The following is a 21753-nucleotide window of genomic DNA, read 5'->3' as shown; positions in this document are numbered from 1 at the left end:
TTGCTTCTGAAGTTAAGTATTTGGTCTGTGTTTGTTAATAATCTGTAGACACTTGTTTGAAGCTCTCTGTTAACTGTATGTTCAACTGTCACATCTAGGAATGAGAGTCTGTTATCTTTCTTCTCCTTTTTTGTAAGTTTTATGCCTGTCAGGATATTGTTGATGGCATTTTATGTTTCCTCAAATTTGTTCCGTTTTGTGATGACAAAGGTATCATCTACATAGCGGACCCAAAGTTTGGGTTGCCTAGGTGGGAGGGCAGCTTGTTCAAGCCTCTGCATTACTGCTTCTGCTATGAGCCCTGATATTGATGATTCCATGGGTGTTCCGTTGACCTGTTTATAGGTTTTGTTATTGAATGTGAAGTGGATGGTGAGGCACAGGTCCACTGCCTTGAGGATATTGTATTTGCTGATGAAGTTGGTGCTGTCTGGTGTTTGGGGTCCTGGTTTTCCTAGTAGTGATGCCAGTGTTTCTTTGGTCAGGTCGATGTTAATTGATGTGAAAAGGTCTGTAATGTCAAAAGGTGACCATTATTTCATCCTCTTCTAGCTTGGTGTCTTTGATGGTGTTCAGGAATTCTTGAGTGGAGTGAATGGAGTGGCGTGAATCTTCAATTAGGTGTTTTAGTTTTTGGTGAAGTTCTTTGGCTAATCTGTCTGTTGGTGTACCAGGTAGGTTTAAGCTATAGCAAGAGGCTGAATAGGCTGGCGGTGTTTTCCTTGGAGCGTCGGAGACTAAGGGGTGACCTTACAGATGTTTATAAAATCTTGAGAGGTATGGATAGGTTGAATAGACAAGGTCTTTTTCCCAGGGCAGATGAATCCAAAACTTGACGGTGTAGGTGTCAGGTGAGAGGGGAAAGATTTGAAAAGGATCTAAGGGGCAACTTTTCCATGCAGAGGGTGGTTCGTGTATGAATGAGCTGCCAGAGGAAGTGGTGGAGGCTGGTACAATTAAAATATTTAAAAGCATCTGGATGGGTACATGAATAGGAAGGGTTTAAATGGATATGGGCCAAATGTTAGGAAATGGGACTAGATTGATTTAGGATATCTGATCAGCATGGCCGAGTTGGACTGAAAGGACTGTTTCCTGTGCTGTAGAATTATGTGTGTCTATGTGAGTGAGTGTGGAAAAAAGCTTTGGCAGATGGATTTCAATGCAGTTAAGTGAGAAATCTTCCACCTCGGATCAAAAAGGGATAAATGTGGATATTTAAAAAACATTTTTAAAACAGTGGAAGTTGAACATGATGTGCAGACCCAAGTAGTAATTAGAGCCAATTAGTAATCAGGTACAAGGGAATAATCAGAAAACCCTAGAGTGCTAGAATTGAAAGGAAACGTGGTGGCAATGAGGGACAGTTTTGCTACAGCACTAGAGTACCTGGTTAACCCTCAGAATACCTCAGAAAGAATGGCCTTGAAAGGGGCAGTGCCTATTCACCTGTTATCAGGAGTCCAAGAGTTAGAGATGCATACTCAGATTGTAAACTGCTAAGTAAGGATTTGATTCAGTGTTTTGAAAAGATTTGTAAGGATGGTTAGAGAGAAACCTTTTCTGCTGCTGGGGAGTGTAGAATATGAGAACATAGACTTAAAAATGAAGCAGGCTATTTAGGATAATTTATGACTCACTTTGTAAAACCAGCATCTGTATGAAGATGCTTGCAATATAGTACACACAGAAAACAATGGATGTCAGCTCAATTAATAAGTTTAAATCTGACATTACTAATTTTTTGCAAGTCAAGGATTAGATTACTTACAGTGTGGAAACAGGCCCTTCGGCCCAACAAGTCCACACCGACCCGCCGAAGCACAACCCACCCATACCCCTCTATTTACCCCCTATGGGCAATTTAGCATGACCAGTTCACCTGACCCGCACATCTTTGGACTGTGGGAGGAAACCGGAGCACCCAGAGGAAACCCACGCAGACACGGGGAGATCGTGCAAACTCCACACAGTCAGTCGCCTGAGTCGGGAATTGGACCCGGGTCTCAGGCGCTGTGAGACAGCAGTGCTAACCACTGTGCCACCGTGTCACCCAAAGATATTCAAAGATATCAAGCCAAGGTAGGCAGGTAGAGTTAGGATACGGGTAGTCATTGACTGGGGGAAGTAACTCAAGCAGCTGACTCATGTAAACATAGAGGTGTGTGTCAACAATGGCTGATATACCATTGGAAACAAATGTCATTATGCTCCTTACTCATATCAGAGCTTTACCCAAGTTGGTAGCTGTCAAAGGAAAATTTAGGTTAACTGACTCCGGTAGTTTTGAATGCAAGGTAAGACCAATGAAATTACATTAGAGTACAACATTTAGATTATTATTCTCTGTTCATCCATACAGATTTTCTTTTAGACAGTAATAACTCCAGTCCTGCTATTGTGCCTCCACAGAAATACTTTTACTTTTAATCAGAGGGTGCAGGGTCTGCTACAGGCAGTAGGCCCTTAATGTACATCTATAACATTATGCTCTTTATCTGATCCTAGTTTTTCTTGTACCTTCTTTCCTTATAAACATACAAGGTCAGAGTTCACACAATACCAGGTTGTAGTCCAACAGGTTTATTTGAAATCACAAGCTTTTGCTGGGCTGCCTCTTTGTCAGGTGACTCCACCTGACTTCTGACCTTGTCCATTCCAGTCCAACACCAGCACCTCCACATCATCATAAACATATCAACATAGGAATTAGGAGCAGCTGTCGGTCTACTCCTGTAGGTGGCTGGAGTTACTTATCTTTCAGATGCATAATACTGGAAGTGATAATATTTCCAACAGTAGACTTTGCTGCCTAACTGTTTCTGATTGATGCATTGAATTGATTAGCATTGGACTCCCATAATTCTACATGAATTAACTCAATGCTAGATTATAAAAAGGCACGGATATTTATAGTCAATTGAAAGCACAGAACTCGGGTATTACCGAAAGAAAGATGTCACAGTTTTTTGCACTTATCATGGCATTTTGCTAGAGTACCAATAAAGCAGAAAATCAGCGATTATGTTGTAAAAGAAAAGAGTTGGCAAGTGGACACTGATTTGTATTATTATTGTCATATTGTAACAGATCATGATTAACATTAACTGTTCCATTCTCCACGGCAATGTTTCTACCAATCAGAGTTGACTTGCCAATCAAACAGTATTCTCCTCTCAAACAGTATAAAGTCTGGTTTTCCCCTTTATTGGTATGCCTATGATTTGTCCTGATCAGTGCAAGCTGAAAAGCTTTAGCAAAGTGTGCCATTTTTCAGCAATACTTAGACAATGTTGTGAAGATAATTTCAAGATTTATATGCTTTAGAGCTGGAATAGTTTGGAAAGAGGCAAGAGAGAAAGCTATTAGGAGCAGTAGACCACTAAGTAAGGAGACTGTGGAGTCCATGCTTGGATTAGTTTCCACAAATGTCAAATCATTAAGGAGAGTTAGAGAGTCATAGTGGCTCAAAGGTAGAAGACAGAGGGTGGTGGTGGAGGGTTGTTTTTCAGACTGGAGGCCTGTGACCAGTGGAGTGCCACAAGGATTGGTGCTGGGTCCTCTACTTTTTGTCACTTATATAAATTATTTGGATGTGAGCATAAGAGGTACAGTTAGTAAGTTTGCAGATGACACCAAGGTGTAGTGGATAGCGAAGAGGGTTACCTCAGACTACAACAGGATCTTGATCAGATGGGCCGAGGGGGTGAGAAGTGGCAGATGGAGTTTAATTCAGATAATTGCAAGCTGCTGCAATTTTGGGAAAGCAAATCTTAGCAGGACTTATACACTTAATGGTAAGGTCCCAGGGAGTGTTGCTGAACAAAGAGACCTTGGAGTGCAGGTTCATAGTTCCTTGAAAGTGGAGTCACAGGTAGATTGGATAGTGAAGAAGGCATTTGGCATGCTTTCTTTTATTGGTTAGAGTATTGAGTTGGGAGGTCATGTTGGGCCTGTACAAAACATTGGTCAGGCCACTGTTAGAATATTGCATGCAATTCTGGTCTCCTTCCTATTGGAAAGATGTTGTGAAACTTGAAAGGGTTCAGAAAAGATTTACAAGTATGTTCCCAGGATTGGAGGATTTGAGCTATAGGGAGAGGCTGAACAGGCTGGGGCTGTTTTCCCTGCAGCATTGGAGGCTGAGGGGTGACCTTATAGAGGTTTACAAAATTATAAGGGGCATGAATAGGGTAAATAAGTAAAGTCTTTTCTCTGGGGTCAGGGAGTCCAGAACTAGAGGGACTAGGTTTAGGATGAGAGGGAAAAGATATAAAAGAGACCTAAGGGTCAACGTTTTCACACAGAGGGAGTTACGGGTATGGAATGAGCTGCCAGAGGATGTGGTGAAGGCTGGTACAATTGCGATATTTAAGAGGAATTTGGATGGGTATATGAATAGGAAGGGCTTGGAAGGATATGGGTCCGGTACTGGCAGGTGGGACTGGATTGGGTTGGGATATCTGGTTGGCATGGATAGGTTGGACCGAAGGGTCTGTTTCCATGCTGTACATCTCTATGACACTATGACTCTATATGGCCAAATGCCCATGGAGGAACATTAAAATCTTTCATCCCTTGATAATAGTTAGAACATTGAAGAAAATTGAAGTGAATTCCAAAGAGCTGTTGCACCACTTTGGTTTGGTGCCAGGAAAAGGTAGAAGTGTAACATATTGGGGAAAGCTTGGATGAACATACAAATAGAATGTGTGTGTGTGTGTCATGTTGAGGTATTCAGGTTTAGAAAAAATATTGGCTAGGATTTTCCCTTTCTTGACAAAGTGCGGGGATGGTATGCATTAGGAGTGACTGACACGCCACTCCCCGCTCCCCACCCCACCCCCAGAGCGAGATGATTCACCACACACCAAATAACTCAATTAGGGGGTTTCTCATCCTATCAGGTCACCAGAAGGGGTTGGCCAATCAGAGACTGTCAGTTTCTGGGTCATAGAATCCATCAGTTGAGGCCTACTCCTGATCTGATTCAGTGGTAAGAAGACAAGCTTTTCTTTGTTGTTTTGTCATGGGGTTAGAGTTGTAGAGAGTGGAGAGGGTCACAGACTAGGGCAGGAGAGTGTCTTTCAAAGAACATCTCTCGCTCACTACCTCATGCCTCCAGACTCCCCCCACCCAGTCATTCATCAGGGAGGTCACAATGGTTTAAACAGTCAGAAACTCACTATCATTCCCATCTGTCAGTCAGATTGGCCATTCTGCAGATGACAACATCCTTAGGTGACCATTAATTAAACACTGGGGTGCCTTCATTGCTGGACGTCAAGGAAGTCACCATTGGATCTTCTTGGCCGACACCTTTTGAGTTTTTCTCCAGGGCGAACTCACTGAATTACTTCACTTTCTTACCACCTCTCTCACTGCAATCAGGGAGAGGAAGATTCCACCCTTCGCATTCGTTTTGTTTAATTCCAGTACTGTAAAATATTTTGTTTAAAATGTGAAATCGTGCTCTTTTAATTCATAACTGAGAGTTCAAAATTTGTTTTAAATAGTTAATGGACCCCTTCAAGATCACAGCACAGTTATGTGACAATGTAATGCTGTTTTTTAATACTCCCCATCATGTTCTTTTGCTACACTGTGCAAATAATGCTAGCATTGATGATTCCACATTACTGAGCAATTGTTATCATCGCTCCATGTTTGACTAAGTTTTAGTAATATTATTGATAGTAAACAACATTCACATGTATATAGATGACAGCATTATTCAAATGTATTCATGGGCTGGGACTTTTTTCACTGGAGCTTAGGATGTTGAGAGATAACCTTACAGAGGTTTATAACATCACGATGGACACAGATTAGCACAGTGAATAGCAAGTGTCTTTTCTCTTGGATGGAGGGGGCATAATTTTAAGGTGAGAGAAGAAAGATTTTAAAAAGATATGAGAGTCAATGCTTTTACAGAGAGAGTGGTTCATGTATGGAATAAGCTTCCAGAGGAAGTGGTGGATGCATGCATACTTGCAATGCTTAAAAGACATTTAGATGAGTACATGAATAAGAAATATTTGAAGGGATACAAGCCAAGTGCAGGCAGGTGGGACTGGTTTAGTTTGGGATTATGGTCAGCGTGGACTAGTTGGTCTGTTTATGTGCTGTACGACTCTATGATTGCACCCCTAAATTTAGAATTCTGTTCATTTTTTTCATTTGATTTAAAACTTCATAGGATTTCAAAGACCCAAGTGAGATATTAGGTTGATGGGACACCGGAACAGTGTGTCAGATTGACAGAGGTTAATAAGGAGCATGGCGATCCGCTCATAGTGAAAAATAGCTGTCCTTTTATGCAGATATTGAGGCTGGTTTGAAAGCTGGCAGCCCAGGCTAGAAGCCTTGCTCCACATGTGGAGGAACAGTGGGGTGGTCTCCCAGCTTCAAGCAGCCCTCCCTTCAGTAAACACTCAGTGACATTAAAAGATCAATGGAAACCTTCCAACAAACATTTAAATGAACTCTGTCCATTTTTCTGTGGAACTGCACACAACCCATAAAGCCAGAGGGAGGGAGAGAGTGAAGAGAGGAAATGAAGCAAAAGGGTGGGGGGAGGTATATAGGAGGGTAGGGTCCATAGAGGGGCTACTTCAATGAAGAGAACCAATTTTATTTTGGAGACTGATTACGAGGTTTTAAAGAAACCCAGTTTGTGGCTGATTTCTTTGGGGGTGTGCCCAGCTGTTTTAGTTTTTATTCATGAGTTGGCCCTCTTCTTGGCATTTTCACCATCCCTCCTCAAGTTCCAGCAGGTCCAGAGAACCAGGATCTCTGGATTTCACCCACAATCTGAAATTCAGGTTCAAGTCATAATGTAAAGATTGATTTCACTGAGATGATGAAATGAAGCAGAAAAAAAAATCTTTCCTGGGCTGTACTCCCATGAGGCAAAGGCACCGTGGTCCTACTTTTTCATTAGAGAGAGACAACTGGTGGTAAGTTTAACCTGAGGTTCACCGTGCCCTTTAAATGAAGGATGAGGCTGAGAAGACAGTATTTTCACAGAGACCTCAGGTAATACAGGAATTGTTGGCATTAGTCTGCATTGCAAACCAGCCAACTAAACTAGCCTACCTTCTCCTAATCCATTAATATTTCATTTAAATCACCGTCACAGAAATGATTAAAAATCTAAACTATTTCTGGAATAGAATTTAACAAATGTCAAGTAATGTGAAATAATTGATAAGCCACGCTGTTCAGTAAAAATTCTCTCGCAGCAGCTAATGTAGCCATGTCAATTTAAGCATTTTAATTTCCTTTCTTCATCTATGATAGAACTGAGTGTATCTCTTCCCAAGTGACTTTGTTTTTGAAATATCTCAAGTGAAAATGTAAAAGCATTAATTAGCACCTCACAAATTTCTTCCAGCACGAAGAAGTGTTCTGCCTGAAACAAGGAAAAATAATAGGCTTTTTTCCCAAAGGTTATGGATTCCCTCAATAATTTTAATGCAATATCAATAATGGTATCTGCTTTTAGCCTCTGGGCACTTTACCAAGGATATGCTTTAGGGAACACAAGCATAGCATCTTGCCAAAGCAGCTTTCCATTTCTCTCTCTTTCAACACCTTTCCACCAAAGCACAGAAACAATAGTAGTGAATTTTAAACTTAAACCTTTTTACTGACCAATGTTCAAATGACGTAGGCAAGTGCGTCAACACACAATTTCTTGCTAAATACGCAATTAAATATGAAGTTGTTGAAGAAACAAGTTATTAACCTAAGTCCAATAAATTTTGAAAATAATTTTTCACTTTAATTAACTGATTGAAAATATTTTAAATCCTGATAAGGAATTATACCTTTATAGCAATGATAAATGCAAAGGTTTAATCAACATGTACGTGAACAGAAAATTATTCTGTGCCCTACACATTACCTTGTCTTTTCAGTGTTGGCTTACTCCCTGATCACTGATGTAATATTTTTGAAGGAATCATTGAGTATCAGTGGGCAAGTTCTCTGCTGGTTGGATCATACCTGGCACATAGGATGATGGTTGTGGTTATTGGAAATCAGCAATCTCAACTCCAGGACATTTCCGCAGGGATTTCTCAGGGTAGTATCTTCAGTCCAACCACTTTCAATTGCTTCATCAGTGACCTTCCCTCCATCATAAAGTCAGAAGTGGAAATATTCGCCAATGATTGCACAATGCACAGTACCATTCACAACTCCTCAGCTACTGAAGCAGTCATGTTCAAATGCAACAAGACCTAGAAAATATCTAGGCTTGGACTGACAAGTGGCAAGTAACATTTGTGCCACAGAAATGCCAGGTAATGACCATCTCTAATTACAGACAATGTAAACACTGTCCTTGATATTTAGTGGTGTTACCATCATTGAATTCTCTGGTAACAACATTCTGGGGATATCACTCACCAGAAGCTCAACTAGACTCACCAACTAAACACAGTGGCAACAACAGCAGGTCGGAGGCTGGGAATATTGCAGCGAGTAACTCACCTCCTGCCTCCCCAAAAGTCTGTCCACCATCTACAAGGCACAAATCGAGAATGTGATGAAATACTCTTAGTTTGTCTGGATTAGTGCAGTGCCAATAACATTCAAGAAGCTTGATGCCATGCAGATTGATCGGCACCACATCCACAAATATCGATTCCCTCTAGCACTGGTGCTGAGGAACATCAGTGAGTACCATCTACAAGACACACTGCAGAAATTCACACAAGATTCTTCGACAGCACCTTCCAAACCCATGGCCACTTCTGTCTGGAAGGATTCATGGGAACATCAGCACATGCAACTTCCCCTTCAAGCCACTTACCATCCTGACTTGGAACTATGTGCTGGAATTCCTTCCTGAAAGGCATTGTGGGTCAGCCACAGCAGGTAGAGTGCAGCGGTTCATCAAGGGCAGCTCAGAACCACCTTCTCCAGAACAACTCCTGACAGGCAATAAATGTTGGCCCAGGCAGCATTGCCCAATAGATAGCAAAGAATGTGTTTCAGTAATGTCATTGCTGCTCACTTTAATTGCAAAATTGAATTTATTGACAAGTGTACCGATGCACAGTGGAAATCTTTGTCTTGCGAGCAATATAGGCAGATCACAGAGTAAAGTAGCATAGATAAGTAATGGGTAAACAGCAGCAAAAACAAAAACACCGGTTCAGGTGAATGTGAAGAGTTTGTGAGTCCATTCAGTATTCTAAAAACAGTAGGGTGGACACTGTTTTGAAACCAGCTGATGCGCATGTTCAGGCTACTGTACCTTCTCCCCAATGTTCGAGGTTGTAGAAAAACATTGCCAGGGTGGGATGGATCTTTGAGAATGCAGGTGGTCTTTCCTTGAAAGGGGCCTGGTAGATGGATACTATAAATGGGAAGTTGGCCTTTGTGATTGTCCAGGCTGAGTTCACCACTCTCTGTAACCGTCTCCCATCTTGAATCTCTTAATGGCTCTGTGAAGGTCATACTTGGATTCCTTATATTTGACTAGGCCTTCTGATCTGAAGACCTCACACCTGGTTTTTAGCAGGTTCTGTATGTCCTGATTCATCCAGGGTTTCCTATTGTGGAACACCTTGATTGACTTCTTCGGTATGCAGTCCTCCACACACTTGCTGATAAAGCCTGTGACAGTGGTGGCGTACTCGTCCAAGGTATCTGCGAACTGTTTGAACACAGCCAATTCCAGACAGCACCGGAGTTGATCTTCTGCCTCCTCCGACCAGCACTGGACCTGTATCCGCGAGGGGGTCTCCTGCTTGAACTTTTATGCCTGTAAGCCGGGAGAAGAAACACGGCATTGTAGTCAGAGTTACCGAAATGAGGGAGGGGATGGAATAGTAGGCATCTTTCACAGTGGTGTAGCAGTGGTCTCAAATATTTGGGCTCCTAGTAGGGCAGGTAATCACTGCCTTTGGGCTTCAACTTTTTATTATCTTATACAATATTTTTTTCCTGTATCAATAATACATTGTATAGTTTGTTTATTATTTATATTTTGACTGGGGATCTAGAAATCCTGCAGGTAACCTGCATTGCCATCTGTTAAAGATGCTGTAAGCACAGGCGATAATTAAAAGAAGTGACCTTAAGGAGAATAGCTGAGAAAACAACTTTAACTCTTGTAGACTGGTAGTGCGTTTTTAAAAATAATCCCAAAGTTATCAAATCACTCTCAATGTTTAATCTTGTTGGTTCGAAACTAAATCCATTGTGCTGCAGTGAAAAAAGTGCTAAAGTAAAACTGAATCAAAAGCTTAATCAATAGATTACTGTCACTGGTAGACTCTTCAAATAACAAATAGATTTTTTGAGTTCACCCTTCATCTTAACAATTGTAATTATTTTCCTCAAACATATATTGATGCTATAATGTATTGATTACTTTTTCCACTGTCTTTCTGTAAACCCCAACTATTTTTGATCCAATCTGATTTTTGAGAACTGATTATTTCATCCTTTCATCTGAAGTTTTCTCTATAAAATGAGCAACCTTATGAAGATCTCCTTTTGATGTGGAGATGTCACTCTGGAATATATCTGTTAAATTTGCTATCTCGATAAATGGTGGTGAATGCAGGTTACACAGATTTGTACACTCTATGTGTTCACAGTTCTCAGATCTAGATAATGTCACATGGCAATCACAGAGTGACAGTAGCAAACTGACTTTTATATAGTTAAAAATCACACAACACCAGGTTATAGTCCAACAGGTTTAATTGGAAGCACTAGCTTTTGGAAGTACTAGCTAGTGCTTCAAATAAACCTGTTGGACTATAACCTGGTGTTGTGTGATTTTTAATTTTGTCCACCCCTGTCCAATACTGGTACCTCCACATCATGGCTTTTATATCGAGCTTTGTTCAGTTAGATGCCACTGATGATGTACTGTGTTGACATTGTATCTTGATTGCTGGAGATAAATTAGACAGAAAGAAACAGAGTCAAAACATGTTGTGGCTGAGACTTTGGAACTTGAAACATAACCACATCAGCCATGATCTTCTCAAATGATGGAATAGGTTCAAGGCCACATGCTCTACAGCTCCTATTTCATGTATTTATATGTTGCCCATAGAACTTTGGGCTGCGGAGTTGCTGGTGGTGGATGTCAGTAGATGACCAGCTTTTTGGCATTGTTGAACCTCCTGAGGTGGAAATGTTGGTTGGAATGAATCTGCAGCAAGTGGTTTTGCGCTGTTCCTCGTGTTTGCAAGCTATGGAAGAATATTAATACATTTTGTCCTCACCGCCAGCATTTATATATAATATATATAAAAAAATATATATATATAAAGATATGTATATGACATCAGAGTTCACATTGAGTTGTCTCAACACTTAGGAATGGGCAAAGTTTGGACAGAGTTTTAAAATCCCAAGGAGCGGTAGAGTCCAGAACTAGAGGGCATATGTTTAAGGTGAGATGGGAAAGATATTTAAGAGACCTAAGGGGCAACTTTTTCATGCAGAGGCTGGTACGTGTATGGAATGAGCTGCCAGAGGAAGTGGTGGAGGCTGGTACAATTGCAACATTTAAAAGGTATTTGGATGAACTTATGAATAGGAAGTGTTTGGAGGGATATGGGCCGGGTGCTGGCAGGTGGGACTAGATTAGGTTGGGATATCTGGTCAGCATGGATGAGTTGGACCGAAGGGTCTGTTTCCGTGCTGTACATCTCTATGACTCTATGAGTAGCATTTGGTGGGAACCTCAACATGATCCTTTCTAATTCCAAATTTCACAGGGGTCTGCTCAGATGAACTAGGAACATCTGTGGATCTGATTAGCAATAATTAATGGGGATTTATTAACGGAGATTTGTTCAGGATTTAACACAGTTATGCATTACAGTTCAAGCAGAAGTTTCCTGTCATGTGTGGGACTCATCAGGAGTAACCAGAGAAGATTGCAAACAGCTATAGTTGTTCAGTGAACCTGAGAGCTGGGAAACTAGATCACTGCAGCCATGCCCACATCTCCAAATGTGCTTTCTACAGGCGACTTCCAGCTTCTGGGAATTCAGTTTGCCTGCCTTGGACTTTGCTCGCTTTGATTTCTACCTCCCTCCTGTTCGTGCTCAATTCAGCAGGGAAACATCTCCACCATATATACCTGATGAGGAACAAAATGAGCACCAACGTGATAAGCATCAGGAGCAAGACCAACAGCAACACCAGGCAGCTCTTCCCTCCCCCCATATCTCTCCACAGAGCAGAAGTATTGAAAATCTGGATCAAAGGGTGAAGAAATGAAACTCCCAAAGCAGAACTGATGAGCAGAAGGGCAGTTGTCTTAATTTATCTGAGCACCAACACCTCGCAAAGTTATGGGTGGCACGATGGCTCAGTGGATAGCACTGCAGCCTCACAGCACCAGGATCCCAGGGTCTATTCTAGCCTCAGGAGACTGGCTGTGTGGAGTTTGCATGTTCTCCCTGTGTCTGTGTGGGTTTCCTCATGGTGTTCTGGTTTCCTCCCATAGTCCAAAAATGTGCAGGTCAGGTGAATTGTCCATGCTAAATTGCTCATAGTGTTAGGTGCATTAGTCAGAGGGAAATGGGTGGTTTGCTTTTCAGAGGGTCCGTGTGGACTGGTTGGGCTGAAGGGAATCTAATCTTAAAAAAAAAATGCTAATTGCAAGTTGGTGCTGGTATCTTTTAAATGCTGAATAACAATGTCTTTCCCAATGGAGCAGGCTGGTATTCATGTTTAATGTGTGTGCTTGTGAGGAATGTTATGGAGGAGAATGTTGGGAAACTCAGTATGACCTCCTGAGGCTATGGTTGATCTTTTTTGTCCTCTCAAGTCCTAGATTCCTGTGGTTCACTGTCATCTGGTTGGAGGGACCCACAGTCCTGCTGATCACTTCCTGGGCCAATTCATCCCACATTATTGACCTTCCATTCCTCTCTGTGGAAAAGTGTGACTTATGTCAATCCCTCAGACTCACCCAGCAGACATCTGACACATTGAGACAGGAGAAGAGATTTACCACACATATCCTTTCCATTGCTCTGATCCAGATGCTTCAGCAACCAAAAGACAGACCAGCCATTCCTTCCTTAGACTATTTGTGATTCTGCCCACCTTTTCTGATTGGTTGTAAAGTCTGAAATCATAATGCTAATGTGGCGTGTGAGTTAAAAACCCACAACAAAATCTATTTCAATGACAGATGGGTGCCTGGTCCATGATGAAGCACATCCTCTGCTGCAGACAGCTCTGTCAAGCCAAAATGTACCCAATCCTCCTCATCCACACCCTCTCTGAATAGTTCCAGTGGCAGCTACACATCTTTGACAATTCGCAGAGAGGTGCTATTTTGAAATAACCAAAAGAACATATAGCATAGGAGAAGGCCATTGAGCCCACTGTGCCTTTGTCATCTGGAAAAAAAGTATTAACGCCCCTATCCAGCTACTTGACCGTATGGCTATGGGTTACAACACTTAGTGGAATGACATTTCTGAACATTTTAAAATGTACAGAGAGTTGTAATTCCAAAACCCTCAGAGTGAAGAAGGATCTCCTCAAATCTCACTTTAATTCTTCTGCCAACTGCTTTAAATCCATTCTGCTATTGATCTCTCTGTTAACAGAAGAAGGTGCTTCCTACTCCAGTTGTTGCAGGGCAACCAATCCATCCAACCCAACAAACCTCAAGAAAACTGAAAATCACCTCAGGCTACCATAAAAAATAAAAATAATTTTTGCCTTTAGCCACACATGGCATCACATCAGCTCTTATGGTCTAATGTGGCCAGACATCCATATTATATTTTATCCTGCCCCACATCAAAAGATAAATTCAATAATAATTTCATTGTTCCCTGAAATTCAGACCACTTCAAATATAAGGCAAGTTTGTGTATTCATCTCTACTCAGTAATTGTGAGCAATGATTTGTTTCAGTACTTAAAATGAACTTCCTTTGTTGATTGTCTATACACAAACAACATCTTTGAAGGAGCAGGAGACTTTTTTTGGGAATATTGCAGTGAAAGGCATTTGATAAGGTTCCCCATTGTAGACTAATGGAGAAGGTGAAGTCACATGGTGTGCAGGGTGTTCTAGCTAGGTGGATAAATAACTGGTAGAGCAACAGGAGACAGAGAGTAGTAGTTGAAGGGAGTTTCTTGAAATGGAGAAAGGTGACCAGTGGTGTTCCACAGGGATCAGTGCTGGGGCCACTGTTGTTTGTAATATACATAAATGATCTAGAAGAGGGCACTGTTGGTATGATCAGCAAGCTTGCAGATGACACAAAGATTGGTGGAATGGCAGAAAGCATAAGGGACTGTCAGAGAATACAGGAGGATAGACATAGACTGGAGAGTTGGGCGGAAAAGTGGCAGATGGCTTTCAATCCAGAAAAATGTGAGGTGATGCATTTAGGCAAGTCTAATTCTCAAATAAATTATGCAATGAATGGAAGAACCTTGGGAAAAGTTGATGGGCAGAGGGATCTGGGAGTGCAGATCCATTGTACTCTGAAGGTTGCTGCACAGGTGGATAGAGTGGTCAAGAAGGCATATGGTATGCTTGCCTTCATCGGACGGGGTGTTGAGTATAAGAGCTGGCAGGTCATGTTAAAATTGTACAAGACATTGGTTCAGCCGCATTTAGAATACTATGTACAGTTCTGGTTGCCACATTAACAAAAGGATGTGGATGTTTTGCAGAGGGTGCAGAGAAGGTTTATGAGGATGTTGCCTGGAATGGAAGGTGCTAGCTATGAAGAGAGGTTGAGTAGGTTAGGTTTATTTTCATTAGAAAATAGGAGATTGAGGGGGGGACCTGATTGAGGTTTACAAAATCATGAAGGGTATAGACAGGGTGGATAGAGACAAACTTTTTCCCAGGGTGAAGGATTCAATAACCAGAGGTCATGCTTTCAAAGTGAGAGGAGGAAAGTTGAAGGGGGATATACCCGGTAAGTACTTCACACAGAGGATGGTGGGCATTTGGAATGCGTTGTCAGCAGAGGTGGTAGAGGCAGGCACAGTAGATTCATTTAAGATGCGTCTGGACAGATGCATGAGTAGGTGGGGAGCAGAGAGATACAGATGCTTAGGAATTGACCGACAGGTTTAGACAGTACATTTGGATCAGCTCAGACTTGGAGGGCTGAAGGGCCTGTTCCTGGGCTGTAAATTTTCTTTGTTCTCTTTGTTCTTAGAAATAATAATGTTTCACAATAGATTATACTGCACAAGTCACATCATTTTGCTTTTGCAGTTGCAAAAAATACATCATGTGCCAGATTAAGGGTAATTTGCAGCTTTTACAGCACAGATACAGATTATTTTAGCCAATTCATCCAAGTAGCTGATTAGGCCCCAAGTGAGCTGACATCTATCTCTCTTTGTCCAACCCTATAAATGTATCCTTCAATTCCATCCTACTCACGCACTTCTCCAATTGTCCCATGAGTGGTTTTTGCCTGATCTTTTGTCACAGTAGTACATTCCACATTTATCTTTATAACATTCTAACTGTATAAACCTGTAGTAAGACTATATGTGGAGTATTGGGTAGGTTTCTGAATGCCACACTATAGTAAGAGTGTGGAGGCTTTGAAAGGGGTACAAAAGAGGTTTACCAGGATGTTGCCTGGTTTGGAGTATTATAGATATGAGGAGAGGTTGGATAAATTGTTTTCATGAGAGCATCAAAGGCTGACTGGCAACCTGATAGAAGTATATAAAATTTTGAAAGGCATGGATAGGGTGGATTCTGGAATCTTTTTTCCCAAAATGGAAATGTCAAATAATAGGAGGGCTAGGTTTAAGGTGAGAGTGGAAAGTTTAAAGGAACAAGTTTTTTAATGCATTGGGTGACAGTTGCAGATACATTAGCAACATTTAAGAGGCATTTAGACAGACATTTGAACAGGCAGGGAATCGAGGCATATGGACCATGTGCAGATAGATGCGATTAGTTCAGAATGGCATCATGGTTGGCACAGGCGTAGTGGGTTGGAGGGCCTGTTCCAGTGCTCTATTGTTCTATGTTTGTGTGAAGGCGATTCTCCTGAATGGATTTATTGTGATGTACTTTATGACTCCTACTTTGGTTTCCTTCACAAATGGCTTGCTTAGTAGCTTGGTAATTTTAAATACCTAGATTAAATTTTAGACAGATATCTTTCAGGCTACTCTTGGAAAAAGAAAAAGAGTCCCATCCTGTTCAGCCTTTCATGTTAGGTATTCTCGATTTCCTTTTTCTTTACAAAACAAAGACTAGAAATATGCACAGGAAATCTCAGTGTGGTTTAACCATGGTTCAACTTGACTTTTGCAAAATCATTTTTATTTCAATTCATCCCTCAAGAAAGCTACTCCCCTGCTTAGTTTGCTTTTTTTAAGTGGATTTATTTGATTGCCTTGCTATTTTAAGCATTATTGCATCTATCAATGCTGTCCAAAAAAGGTCTATTAATAGCGAAGTTAATATTGTTTGCCAAACAGAAACTCTTTACATTTCATTAACCAACCTGAGTGAGATGTGCATCAGAATCATTCATTGCTTTCTCCAACAGGCACCTTCAATAAATTTTGGTTCATAGAGATGGCTACAGGCAACAGAGACTTGTCTTGGAATGATCACATTTTAAATGTGTTTTACAATCCACCCTGCCTGTTCATCAAGACATCAAGAGGATGTGACATTTATGCACCATTGAAAGTGGTATGAGCCTTCCAAAACTCAGAAGGACCATCTTGTTTATAATAACCAGCTCTTAAAACTTTTGGAGTAGAAGCTTTATGTTTCATAATTATCTAAGGAGCTGATGTTATTTGCACTTTTGATTCTTAGCTACTTCCCAGGATTCAGTTCAAATACTGACTCCATTCTGCAAGCATTTTTTAAGTAAACTAAGACTCCATTTTGAGAACATATTTAAGGCAATATATTCCTCATTCCTGCAACAAATCCTGAAAGTCCTTATGTTACAATTTATGTGGCATTTTTCCTACAACTACAAATGCAAAACTTTACATTAGTTCTCTAAACTTTTTCCAGTTCCATGTCATTGTCATTACCTTAAGCCTTATGTCCTAGTGGTAATGTTTCTACCTACAGAGCCAGTGGGACTGTATTCAAGAACCACCTACACCTACACCATCCCTGAATAGGTTGCTTAATAACAAAAAAATGCTTTCATGAATCCTTTAATGAGCACATGTTTAATAAAAAATGACAGCTATGAATTGTTTCATACTGTTCGATACAGAACAATGTTTTTGTCAGAGGGAAATAGCCAGCCCTCATGAGTTGACCACAATATTTTATGCTCATTTTCTGGAAACACTTTAAAGAACAGTTCTGTAATTGTTTCAAAGTTGACATTCTCTCATCCACCCTCGGAAAAGGAATTTCGGTGGAACAAAGAACCCTATTTTAAATCAAAAGCATTTTGTTAGGAAAAGTAGTTTGGAAATAATGGAAAGTTTCATTGTAACAATGTGTTTTATTATTTTTCACTTCCACCAAAGATCCTTTGGTTTCAGATGCAATGCTTCCAATTAGTTATTCTGATGATTCACAATGACAAAATCAGAGGATGATCTGTTAGAATAAAATACATATGTCCGGGACCACAAAAATCTTACCTCAAGTTAATATTGAGACCAAATGCCCAGCACAATGAATCATCTTAAACTTTGTCTAAAATATTAAAGTAATGTAAGCTTAGGTTTTGATGTAGCTAAAATGTGTTTCTGGAAAAGCACAGCAGGTCAGGCAGCATCCAAAGAGCAGGAGAATCGACGTTTCGGGCATAAGCCCTCCTTAGGTTTTGATGTAATCAATTAGCATTTTCAAATACATAATTTTTACTTTATGAAGTTCTAACTTCAAATTAAATTTAATTAATTTCTTGTGTTTCAAATCATCAGTGTTACTGTGAACACTAAATCAACACTAACTTCAATGAGACTCATTATTAGAGCATAAAATTCATTGACCAGTGGAAAATCCTCAATAATATTTACACAGGAGTTCTGTAGTTATACATTCACTAATGAAGGTTCAGTGCCCTCCTAAAGCTTTTAAATATAAATTTCCCAGCTTGATGAGACCTGTATAAGTGACTTGATTTCTGGACCCAGAATCAATTGTGGTCTATCACATTCATATTTGGTTCCCCATAAATAGATTTGTTCATTTTAGTTAACTTTGTAATCTTATGCCAGGCATCGGCCTCTCTCCCCTTTGTGGTATTTACACTAAACCAAAGCATTTAATGCTTTCTTTACAAAAGGACGATTTGGCATGAAATAGGAATAGGATGCTGATGAAAATTTCATCTTTGTCAAAAAGTTCATTTTTTTCAAATTCTTATTTGGTGCTGACTTCTTGAACTGATAGGGTTAGGATTGGTGATGAGCATGTTTCTCTGTTTTGTTGCCAATCATCATTGTCAACAAGGGGCACACTGCTGGATGGTGAAATAACTTGATTGCTGCCTGACTTTAAGCATTTGTGTAAGAGTGGCTTCAGGAGTTTCAGGAAACATCAGCAAAGGTCCCTTGAAGTATGCAGTCTCATGCTGCTTCAATTAACATTACACAGAATATAAACTTTCCTTCAATGCATTTCGTATTAATGGATTGGAACACAGTTCTTGGATATATGTCAGCATCCACGTGATCAAGAACATATGGAATCTCTATCTACAAAATCCTTGCAAAGGAGTTTTGGATCAACACTCTCAGGTAAATTGACTTATGTTGCAAATAGGTCTGAAAGAGCTAGTACTTATCAAGTGCCATAAGCACTGCCCACTGTGGGAGAGTAATGAAGGACCCTGAAAGAGTCTGACCAAAAACTAGGTCTCCTGCCAGTCTCTGTAATAATGCACCCTTGATGCCACATTCATTCAATTTCAATGTTGAAGTCAAAGGCAGCCACACTCACCTTACCTCTGGAGTTCAGTTCTTTTGCCCAAGGGTATAATGAGATCAGGAGCTGGGTGCCCGGGTAGAATCCAAACTAGTTGCCAATGAACAGGTTACTGTTACTTGATAGCACTGTTGATGATACCTTCTACCATTTTACCAATGATTGGGACAGCACACTGGCTCAGTGGTTGGCACTGTTGCCTCACAGCGCCAAGGACCCAGGTCCGATCCCTGCCTCAGCTTACTATCTGCATGGAGTTTGCACATTCTCTCCGTGTCTGCATGGGTTTCCTCCTACAGTCCAAAGGTGTTCAGGTCAGGTGAATTGGCCACGCTAAATTGCCCATAGTGTTAGGTGCATTAGTCAGGGGTAAATATAGGGAATGGCTCTGGGTGGGTTACTCTTCAGAGGGTCTATGTGGTCTTGTCAGGCCAAAGGACCTGTTTTCATATCGTAGGGAATCTAATCTAATCAGGAGTAGACTCATGGGTGATAATTGGCCAGGTTGGGATTGTTCTACTTTTTGTGTGCAGGTCGTACCTGGGCAATTTTTCATTTTATCAGGTGGACGCCAATGCTATTGCTGTACTGGGATAGTTTGGCTTGGAGGTTCTTGAGTTCTATTGTTGGACCCAAAGCCTTTGCAATATCCAATGCCTCCAGCCTTTCTCTTGATATAAGATTCTTAATGACAAGAGACTCTTCTCACGAGACCAGAAGGTGGCTCTTCTCACCCACATTAGACCATGTGGGCCCTGGAGAAATGTCTACTGAAAAAGGATTTTTGGCAGCACATAAAATGCCTATTGCAGCTTCAGCTGTGATTGGAACCACACCGTCCTTGTCAGAAGAAAAATCACGAGAGACATTTGAAGAACAAAAGAGACATTTGAAGATCACAAGAGAAATTTGAAGATCATAAGAGAGATTTGAAATTCAATTAACATTTCCACAGTGGATAAAGAGAAAAGCATTGACTTTTTTTTCCCAGAGTTATAATTAACTTTTCCTATGTCATCAGCTTTGGAGCAATGGGAGCCCTTCAAGTTAATGGTACAATTAAAAAGTTAATTCCCTGGAGTAAATGACAATGAATGGCACAGTGCTCCAGACCTGACTCAATAATTAACATGGAAGCATGATTTGACAGTTTGGGATAGGAGACCATTTTGAGTTTTGAACTGCATAACCATCTGGCTGGAAGCAGCTAATTTGTGCAGAGAGCTCTGGAGAATCCACAAACGACAGTTCTAGGCGCCAGCCTCAGCTGAACCACCTGCAAACAGCATGAGAGTTGGCGTTTTCTCTCTGCAACCAGAAACTGCAGAATAAGCCAAGAAACCATCCCTGTTAGGCTGAAAAGGAATCCAGGCAGTTTTCAAATGTCATTCATGTGTTGAAAAGAGAGCTTCAGTCATTCCTGGAAGTCGCCCATCTACTGAACCCACCTGCAAAGGCAAATATTAACTATTCAACCATTGAGGCTATTGCAGCTTTTGAATGTAACTAATTCACTCCAGACAATCAATTCTTCACACTAAGCAATGATAGTATGACAAGCTGAACTGTGCTTCACCTTTCTAAATGTCCTTTATCCTTATATGTATTTAGTTAGTAACTTTATTACTTTTATTTAGACAACATACTGCAATCTTTTATAACAAACAACCTATACCTTGTTTAAAACTAATGTTTTGCTGCTGATTATTTTTAAATTGAATCACTCACAAATTATAGCGGACAGACATGCAGACACAATGGACAGAGCTGTCCTGTGAGTCAGACGGCCCAAATTACAGACCGGTACTATACAACAGATACTTTCAGGTCTGACTGGCTAGTGCAGCTACTGTTCAAAGTTGGTTAAGTCACTGATGTCCCACTTGCTTGCAAACATAAGTGAATAGCATTGTGAGCCGAACTGATGATGTGAAATTGATTATTCATGTACTTCATAGCACACTGGGGATTGTTGAGCAAGTCAAAAAGTGTGGTGCTGGAAAAGCACAGCAGATCAGGCAGCATCTGAGGAGCAGGAGAGTTACGAGCATAAGATCTTCATCAGGAATGTTGGCGGGGGGGGGTGCGAAAGAGGCTGAGAGATAAATGGGAAGGGGTGGGATGGTGGTGGGGCAAGGGGGAAGGTAGCTGAGAGAGCGCTAGGTAGATGAAGGTGGGAGTGAAGGTGGTAGCTCAGAGGGCAGGGTGGAGCAGATAGGTGGGAAAGGAGATGGACAGGTAGGACAGGTCAAGAGGGCAGTGCAGAATTGGAGGGTTGGATCTGGGATAGGGTGGAGGTAGGGAAATGACAAAACTGATGGGTTCCAAGGTGGAAGATGAGGCATTCTTCTCCAGATATCGGGTGGCTTGAGTTTGGCGGTGGAGGTGACCCAGGACTTGCATGTCCTTGGCGGAATGGGAGAGGATGTTAAAGTATTCAGCCATGGGGTGGTGGGGTTGCTTAGTCTAACCACATGGGATCAATGACGATTTCACCAATTTCATCATCTCCCCTTCCCCCCACGCTATCCCAGATCCAACCTTCTAACTCGGCACTGCCCTCTTGAACTGTCCTACCTGTCCATCTTCCTTCCCACCTATCCACTCCACCCTCCTCTCTGACCTATCATTATCACCCCCCCATCTTCATCCACCTATCGCATTCCCAGCTACCGTCCCCCAGCTCACATACCCCCCACCCCACATTTATCTCTCAGCCTCTTTCATCATTCATGATGAAGAGCTCATGCTCAAAATGTCGATTCTCCTGCTCCTCGGATGTTGTCTGACCTGCTGTAATTTTCCAGCACCACACATTTCAACTCTGATCTCCAG

This window comes from Hemiscyllium ocellatum, chromosome 21 (assembly GCF_020745735.1).
Source record: "Hemiscyllium ocellatum isolate sHemOce1 chromosome 21, sHemOce1.pat.X.cur, whole genome shotgun sequence".
NCBI lineage: Eukaryota > Metazoa > Chordata > Chondrichthyes > Orectolobiformes > Hemiscylliidae > Hemiscyllium > Hemiscyllium ocellatum.
This window is presented reverse-complemented; position numbering follows the sequence as displayed.